At 43.9% G+C, this 7,577-nt stretch overlaps 1 protein-coding gene across 2 annotated transcripts in view; it reads left to right on the top strand.

The window, feature by feature from the left end:
* GRAP2 (GRB2 related adaptor protein 2) overlaps positions 1-7,577 on the top strand; it is a 62,456-nt gene that overhangs the window by 25,485 nt on the left and 29,394 nt on the right. The gene's annotated exons all lie outside the window — the stretch shown is intronic.

Genomic DNA, 7,577 nt, shown 5'->3' with positions numbered 1-7,577 from the left:
TTAATAGATGGGTTCTTTGCCTTGGCCAAACCCTGGCTGATGGACAGCCACTGTTCCCTTTGAGTTGGCTACATTTTCTCTCAATGGTTTTTGTTTCCTTGAAGCAAAGAGATGTCTTGATTCTTTCTTTCTTTGATCCTGCTTTTGAGGAATGTGCCGGTATCCTTTGGGTCTGTTTCTTTTGTGTGCTGATTCGATTAAACCCCATACATTTGTTGAGGAGCCTATCGTATTGGGTGCTGTAGGTTCCTCTGAAATCATCCCAACCTGAAAGGTGAATGGGGTCACGTATCTGAATGACTCCCTCCTAATCCACTGGTTTTCTGCTGTGTAGATAAGGGCGGGAAACAGCATCTAGCAAGACACACAGCCTTGTCAGAAACTGAGCCTGGGTTCAGTAGTCAGTGAGACCTGGTTGTAGGGCACCTCCCTTTCCCTTCTGAGTCATACAGTCGTCATTAGAGATCCGGATGGGGACGGCAGAGCGGTTCTTCTGTCCTTTGCTGTTCTCCATAACTAGAAGCCAAACAGACAGCGAAGAGTCTGGTCTGACCATATAATGTTGGTACAAGTTACAGATCACTGTAAGAAGGTATTTTTGGCCTGAGGATTAAGGTGGCGTTTAGGTGTTGTTATTTGAGGCACATCATTTGGTTACAGGGATAAAAACGTCTTGAACACCCATAAAGGTCTGGATCTGGTTGGACATTACATCTTACCCCATTTTGATTCTTTTTACTCAGGGTGCTTCCTGCTAAGAAATGATAAAAGATAAAGGTCTCGTTAATAGTATTGTACCGGTGTCAGTTTCCTGGTGTTGATGCTGTACGGTGGTGGTGTATGGGGTCACCATCATGGGAAGAGGATGAAGAGGACAGGGGAACTCTCTGGACTATTTCTTCAATTTTCTGTGGGTCTATAATTATTTCAAAATAGGAAGTTTAATGAGAGGGAGAATATGGAATGGCAATTGGGAGACATGAGTACTCATCTTGGTTTTACTTCCTGGGGTTGAACAAATATTTACATTTTATTTGCCTCTTCCTCCCCTTTTTGCATATAGATTTTGTGAGGAATCAGCAATAAAAGGGCTCATTTTTCTGTAGAAGAGAAAAAAAGAAGTAGAAGAGGCAAGAGAACCCCAGCCAACATCGGGCTAGAAGGGCTATTTCTTATCTCCCTTCATCCTCTTTACCTACACGAACTTACCTTCTGCACTCCCACTCACTTTGTCCTTCCTTCTCATTCAAGGGGAGATACTTACAAATGAATTCCTCTACCTACACAAGGCATCCAGCCCTTCCTTGTGTTTCCAGAACTCAGTCCTTGTACATAATTGCCCCATGTGAGTTCCTTCTAAACCTGGGTTTTAATAACTGTCTCTATGAGACTAGGTTCCAACTGTCTATGTCTACTCAGACTTCTATGCTGAGATCTTCGCCTATATATCCAACCCCTGCCTAGGAATTTCTACCTAGATGTTTCTCAAGCATTTCAAACTTTTTTCCAGATTATCTTTTCTGCCCTTAGTGCCTTATCTCTGAAAATGTTATTTCCATCTACCATGTTGTCCACAGCAGAAAGATGAGAGCCATTCCAGATCCATGTTGGTCGATATGGTAGCTGGTAACCACATGTACTATTAAGTACTTCAAATATGGTTGGTAAAAACCAAGATATACTGTAACTGTAAAATACATACCGCACTTAGTTCAGAAAAAAGAATGCAAAATATTTCAGTAATATTTTATATTGATTTCACGTTGAAATGATAGTATTGGGGATATATCATGTCAAATAAAATAAATTATTAAAAATAAATTTTTAAATATGCTAGTGAGATAGTTAAAGTGACATATGTGGCTCACATTTGTGGTTTGCATATTTCTGTTGGAGCGCGCTGCTCTAGACTCTTCTCTGCCTTCTAGCCATTGATAGTTGGCCACAGTAATAGACAGGTCACCATATTAGTTAAGTGCACAGACTGAATTTGAATCTTGGCTCCAACATGTTTTAACACATGTGACCTTAGACAGTCTTTTCACCTCGCACCTTGGTTTTCTCGTAGATGAGATGGATAGAACAACGGGTCTTACTTCTCAGAACCTTGCAAGTGTGAAATGAGATAGCATGTAAAGCACTTACTATTGAGACAAAAACCCAAGGTGCAGGGAAGAAGCGAGGTCTCTCGCTGTCATATGAGGCCTCCATCGTTTCTGGCCAAGACCACTGTGGTGGTTTCTTTGTCTTCAGTTTCACCCCACCCCCCCAATCCTTCATACTGCTGCCAGATTAAACATTCTCCTAATGCAGATGTTATCAACAATTTCCGTGATTCCCCTTTACTCGCGGCATGAGTTCTAATGTACTTGGCATACTGTGCAAGGTTCTCTGTGGCCTGTCCCCACCAGAATCACCAACCCCAACCCACGCCAGTCCACAATGGTTATAATGAACCAAATGGGCTCCACAATTCCTATTTACATGGATCATTCCTTCCATCAGTGACGTCCGTGCCCTCTACTTGTGCACAACACTCAGTTTCTTTGTTATCTCACTTGGAAATCTCCCTCAGCCCTTCCTGCACCTGTACCCATCCCAGGCTGGATCAGGAACCACTCCTCTGGGCTCCTCAACCACGTGAAGTTTAGCTCTCTTAGCACACAGCTCTCATTTTTTTGTCAACTTCTCTGTCTTTCCTTCGAGAGTGGGAGCCAGCTGAGTTCTGGGACCGCTTCTCTAATCCACTCTGGATCTCCATGTGGAGTTCAACACCTGGCACAAAGTAGGGCCTGGAGGATGTCAGCTGAGTGAATGCATAAAGCAGAGGAGATACTCCTGAGAGAGAGCAGAGTGAAAGCCCTGTGAGGTCCAGCAGCAGAAAATGTGAGAACCAGACCGAGGAGAAGTCACCACTGCTTGGCCATGCAGACAGAGTTGGGAGAGAAAAGAATCTGGGTGAGGAGTCAGTAATGGAGGATTTTAAATGAATGAGAATAAAAAAGAGGGGCACCTGGGTGGCTTTGTAGGTTGAGCTTCTGCCTTCGGCTCAGGTCATGATCTCAGGGTCCTGGGATCGAGTCCCTCATCGGACTCCCTGCTCAGCGGGGAGCCTGCTTCTCCCTTTCTCCCTGTGATCTCTCTCTTTCTCTCTCTCAAATGAATAAATGAAATCTTAAAAAAAAAAAAAAAAAAAAAAAGGAGGGAGAATAAAAAAGAGGAGATCGTAAAGGGAACAGAAGCACGTTGGGGATTTAGTAGCTTCTCTACAGTAGTTCCAGGAAGAGGCAATGCTCGAGAAAAGCACAAATCACAATTAAAAATTTAAAAAAAAAAGGATGAGGTATCAGCAATCGATTCAAGGATTATTTGTCACTGGGACTAGAGACACGGTAACACAAGTAAATGTCAACCTGGTGACTATGTGTTGGGACTACTAATAATTCACTGGGGCCGGTGCCCAGGAGGTTTTTGCGATTTTTTTGTTTCTTTGTTTGTTTTTTACTGTGGTGAAAATGCCAAGCATGGAAAAATTTAACAAGTTATAGATATGAGAGCACAGATAGTGAATTTGAGAATAACAATGCAAAACGCCAGAATAATCACAAGAGAAACGTCTGAATGCGTAGGAAGGCTTAGAGGGGTCCCACTTTACCACAAGTATGGATTACAAGAAAATTCACTTGCAGAAACACAAATTCCATTGCAGAAACACAAATTCCAATCTATCACACCCACTTATCAAAACCCATAGTATGCCAGAATGCTTAACAGGAAAAGCGTGCCTTTTGGCCACACCCCGTGGAAAGTAGCAGATAACACATGAAAGGCAGAGCAGGTGGGAAGTGTGACAGTTTTGTGGCTCCCCACATATATGAATGAGAGAATATTCACTTCCCCATGCAAAGCATAACCTTCACAGGAACACCTAAAGGCTTCATTCCAAGACCTCGAGTCTCGTGCCACAAGCTGGCCCACTCCCCAGTTTTTATGTCAGAGACCCTGTAGGGCAAGCATTGTGTGAGATGAAAAGCAGTGGGCGGAGCAGAGAGGACAGAGTGGAAAGTTCAAATGACTCCTTGCCATTGTTTTTAACAATGCACCATCTACCCCTGTGGGATTTTTGTGGACAAGGTAAACATTTGGGATATACTTATGCTAGAAAACTTACACTAGAGAGATGCCTGGATGGCTCAGTCACTTAAATGTCTGCTTTCAGCTCAGATCATGATCCTAGAGTCCTGGGATTGAGTCCCGCATCAGGCTCCTTGGTCGACAAGAAGCCTGCTTCTCTCTCTGCCTGCTGCTCCCCCTGCTAGTGCTCTCTCTGACAAATACATAAAATCTTCAAAAAAAGAAAGAAAAAAGAAAACTTATACTAGAAAATTTGTCTGAAATTCAAATTGAACTGAACATTCTGTACTTTATCTAGCAAGCCTACCTAGTGAGGGATACATTTTCTCACTCGTTCTTCCTGAGAGCCAGTCTCTGTCATTGCTAGCTGTTGAGGAATACGCATGAAGCACAGTAGCTAGCAGGCATGAAGGGCCCGATGTACACCAGGCACCATACTAAGTATTTTAGATGGATATCTCAAATATCCAGATATCTTCACAAGAACACGAAGGTGGGCACTATTATTTTTATTATTATTTTAAAGATGAGAAATATGAGATTCAGAGACATGAAGTAACTTGCTCAGAATCACCCAGAGAGCCAGTGGTACAGCCAGCATTTGAACTCTGGTAGCTAGATTCCAAAAGGTCAGGTGCTTGCCCATCTCACTGAACGTGATGGCAACACCAAGCAAGGGGTAAATACAGTGAGTCCCCCTGGAAAATAAGAGAGCATGAGAGCATAGGGTGTGACAAAGGCAGACATTGAATAAGGCTTAGAAGGGGCAGTTGCAGTTAGACTTGATGTCTTTATGTTAGAAAAGTGTGCCCCTAACTTTAGGCAGATGCAGCCCCACATCAGGACTCCCAAAGCTTGATCGAAGAGTACTGGTTGGATTTTAACCCCTACTGCAGCCTCAGCCACGGGTCCTCGTGCAGTAAACAACCTGCACAACCGTACATAGTAGCCTGAGTTAGGTGGCAGAGGGAGGACAGGTGTGGAGGTGAGGGTGCAGAGGGAGTGCTTAGAGAATAATGAAAAGCCATCCTAAAACGTATGTGCATGGGTGTATGGTATTCTGAAGTCTGTTTAGAGAGATGTGTTAGGGAAGAGATTGTTAAGGCCTGAAATGGCAAAAGGAGAGTCTTGAGTGCATCTGGGAGGTAGCATGACAACATGGCACCGACAAATTCTATATGGGAAAATGACTCTCAGAAAGTGTGCGCCAGAAAGCTTCAACGTCCAGGAGTCCTTTCTCCAACAAGCAAGTGTGATGGGAGGGGGTGGAGAATGGGGGCACGGGATAGACGGTGACAGCAGCCTATTTAAACGACATAAAAGGAAACTCAACGGGCTGGAAAAATGGACAAGGATTGGGGAACAGAAGACAAAAAAGAGGGCAAGTGAGTGAAAAGACGAATTTCTTCCATGTTGGATTTCCCCAGGCATGATCCTGAAAGAGTTGCTGACCCTGTTGTGGTTTATGTTATTTTCCTATAAGGTTATTAAACTGCCATTTAAGGAAAGGGCACAGGCACAGCCCAGGTTGATCTCAGCAAGGCATTTGGTTGCATTTTTCATGAGACCCTAGAGAAGAAAATGCAGAAAAACACAGCAGAATGAGAACCACTTCATCTGGTGGGTTTGGAGCCAATGCTGAGAGAGCATTGATGAATACATTCGTGGCGACCTGGAGGGAGGCATTCAGTAAGAAACTGAGTTCAGAGATATAACCAGTTTGCTTATGATCACACAGCTGGTGAGTGAGGGAGCCAGGACTGAAGCCCAGCTCTGCCTGACTCCAAAGCCCACGTCTCAGTTATGAAATAAAGACCAAAATGGCATTAAGCTTGCTTGTGAGAAAAGAGTCAGGAGAGACACCAGCGGGGAGCAATACAAATCCGTGCCCAGACGAATCATAACGGATGGAGGAACTGGCCAGCGAGGACCAAAACAAGATCAAAATAAAAAAGATTAAGTTTGAACCTCACATCCTGGCTCCCAGAAGCCTCTTGCAGATACGAAGTAGAGGGGCCTGGCGTGACCCCTCCTCGCGCTGGGAACATTTGTGCTTTCATCCCAGTGCCTGCTGTCGGACCCTGAACGGCCAACAGAGTAACAGTGGTGAAAGCTCCGTTGTGCAGAGAAAGTGATTAAACAGTGCTCTTGGACTGAGCCCAGCTGAGACCGTTTCTCGAATGCTGAGCTGACTTCTAGGTAACACATTTTAAGAAGAACATGGACAAACTGTGACATCACCTGAAGGAAATGACCCGGAGAGCAAGAAGTCTGAGCCTCATCCCATGGAGGGTGGTGGAGGAGCCAGGAATATAGTCAAGGCTTAAAAACAAGAATTTGCAACTTGCAAGTGTCATCTTCATGCATTCAATTTCTTTTCCTCCTCAGGGCAGAATTCGGACTGAAATTTACAGTGAGACATTTGGTTCCATAGAACCAACTCACCAAACTGCTTAGCTGCTTCCGGTTCCATCTTCCCTATGACCATTCTCCATCATCTCAATAAATTAAGAAAAGACAGGGCCAACTTTCTGGGTCACCTCCAACTTAGAGAGCCTAAGGTTTAGGGGATTAAGACTGGCAGTTGAAAAGGAGGAGACTACCTTCAGCAAAGCAAATACAGGTGTTCCTCAGTTCAAGCGAACTCAAATCATGACCTAAATTTCCAAAAAAAGGTAAGAATATTATAACTGTTCATCTGACGGAAGTAATGGGCGACAGCAGCTTTCTAGTACCTTTATGGGGTGACTTGATACATAAAAATGTAATTACCTCCAGCAATCGGAGGGATAGATTTATTGAATGAAACCGGTTAAACTGTGGATGGGTCAACGTCCACTTTGGCAAGCTTTGAGACCAGTGAACTGAAAAATGACCCGCATTCCAGTATTAAGTGGAGGCCTGGAAATATAAGTAAAAGTAACAAGAAGATTGAAACAGTTGTGGTCACGGAGTCATCTACTCTCTGGTTTTGTGCTCTGCCCGAGTAAGAATGAAGGTGACACAGGGTGCAAATGTCGAGAGAAGGAAGAGAGGGTGCTGAGCAGCCTTGTTGCTTTGGGGGAGATGTTACAGCCCTGGTGACGACAGGGCAAGAAGACAGAGGCTTTCATATATATATGATAAATGAGCCAAGCGTTCAGAGCCCGAATCAATAAACACAAACATGAAATTGAACAGACGGGAAGAGAAGGAAAAGAGAACATGAAGGCACCATAAAATCCTGGTGATATATTTGAAGAAAAAATCATGATGTGAATAGAAATTAGAAAGTGTAGCGGGGAGAAAAAAAAAATCTGGGGATTTGCAAAAGTGTCTGTCTGTCTGTCTCCTTCCTGCTTCCACTCACATCCACTGCTGCCTCCTCCAGCCCTTCTCGTCGGGCTCATTGAATTATTTCTGATTGGGCATGTGTCTGTCTTTAATGCTTCATTCTCTTTAAT

This window comes from Mustela nigripes, chromosome 6 (assembly GCF_022355385.1).
Source record: "Mustela nigripes isolate SB6536 chromosome 6, MUSNIG.SB6536, whole genome shotgun sequence".
Lineage (NCBI taxonomy): Eukaryota > Metazoa > Chordata > Mammalia > Carnivora > Mustelidae > Mustela > Mustela nigripes.
The sequence above is the reverse complement of the archived record's forward strand: the minus strand, read 5'-3'. Positions and strand labels throughout refer to the sequence as shown.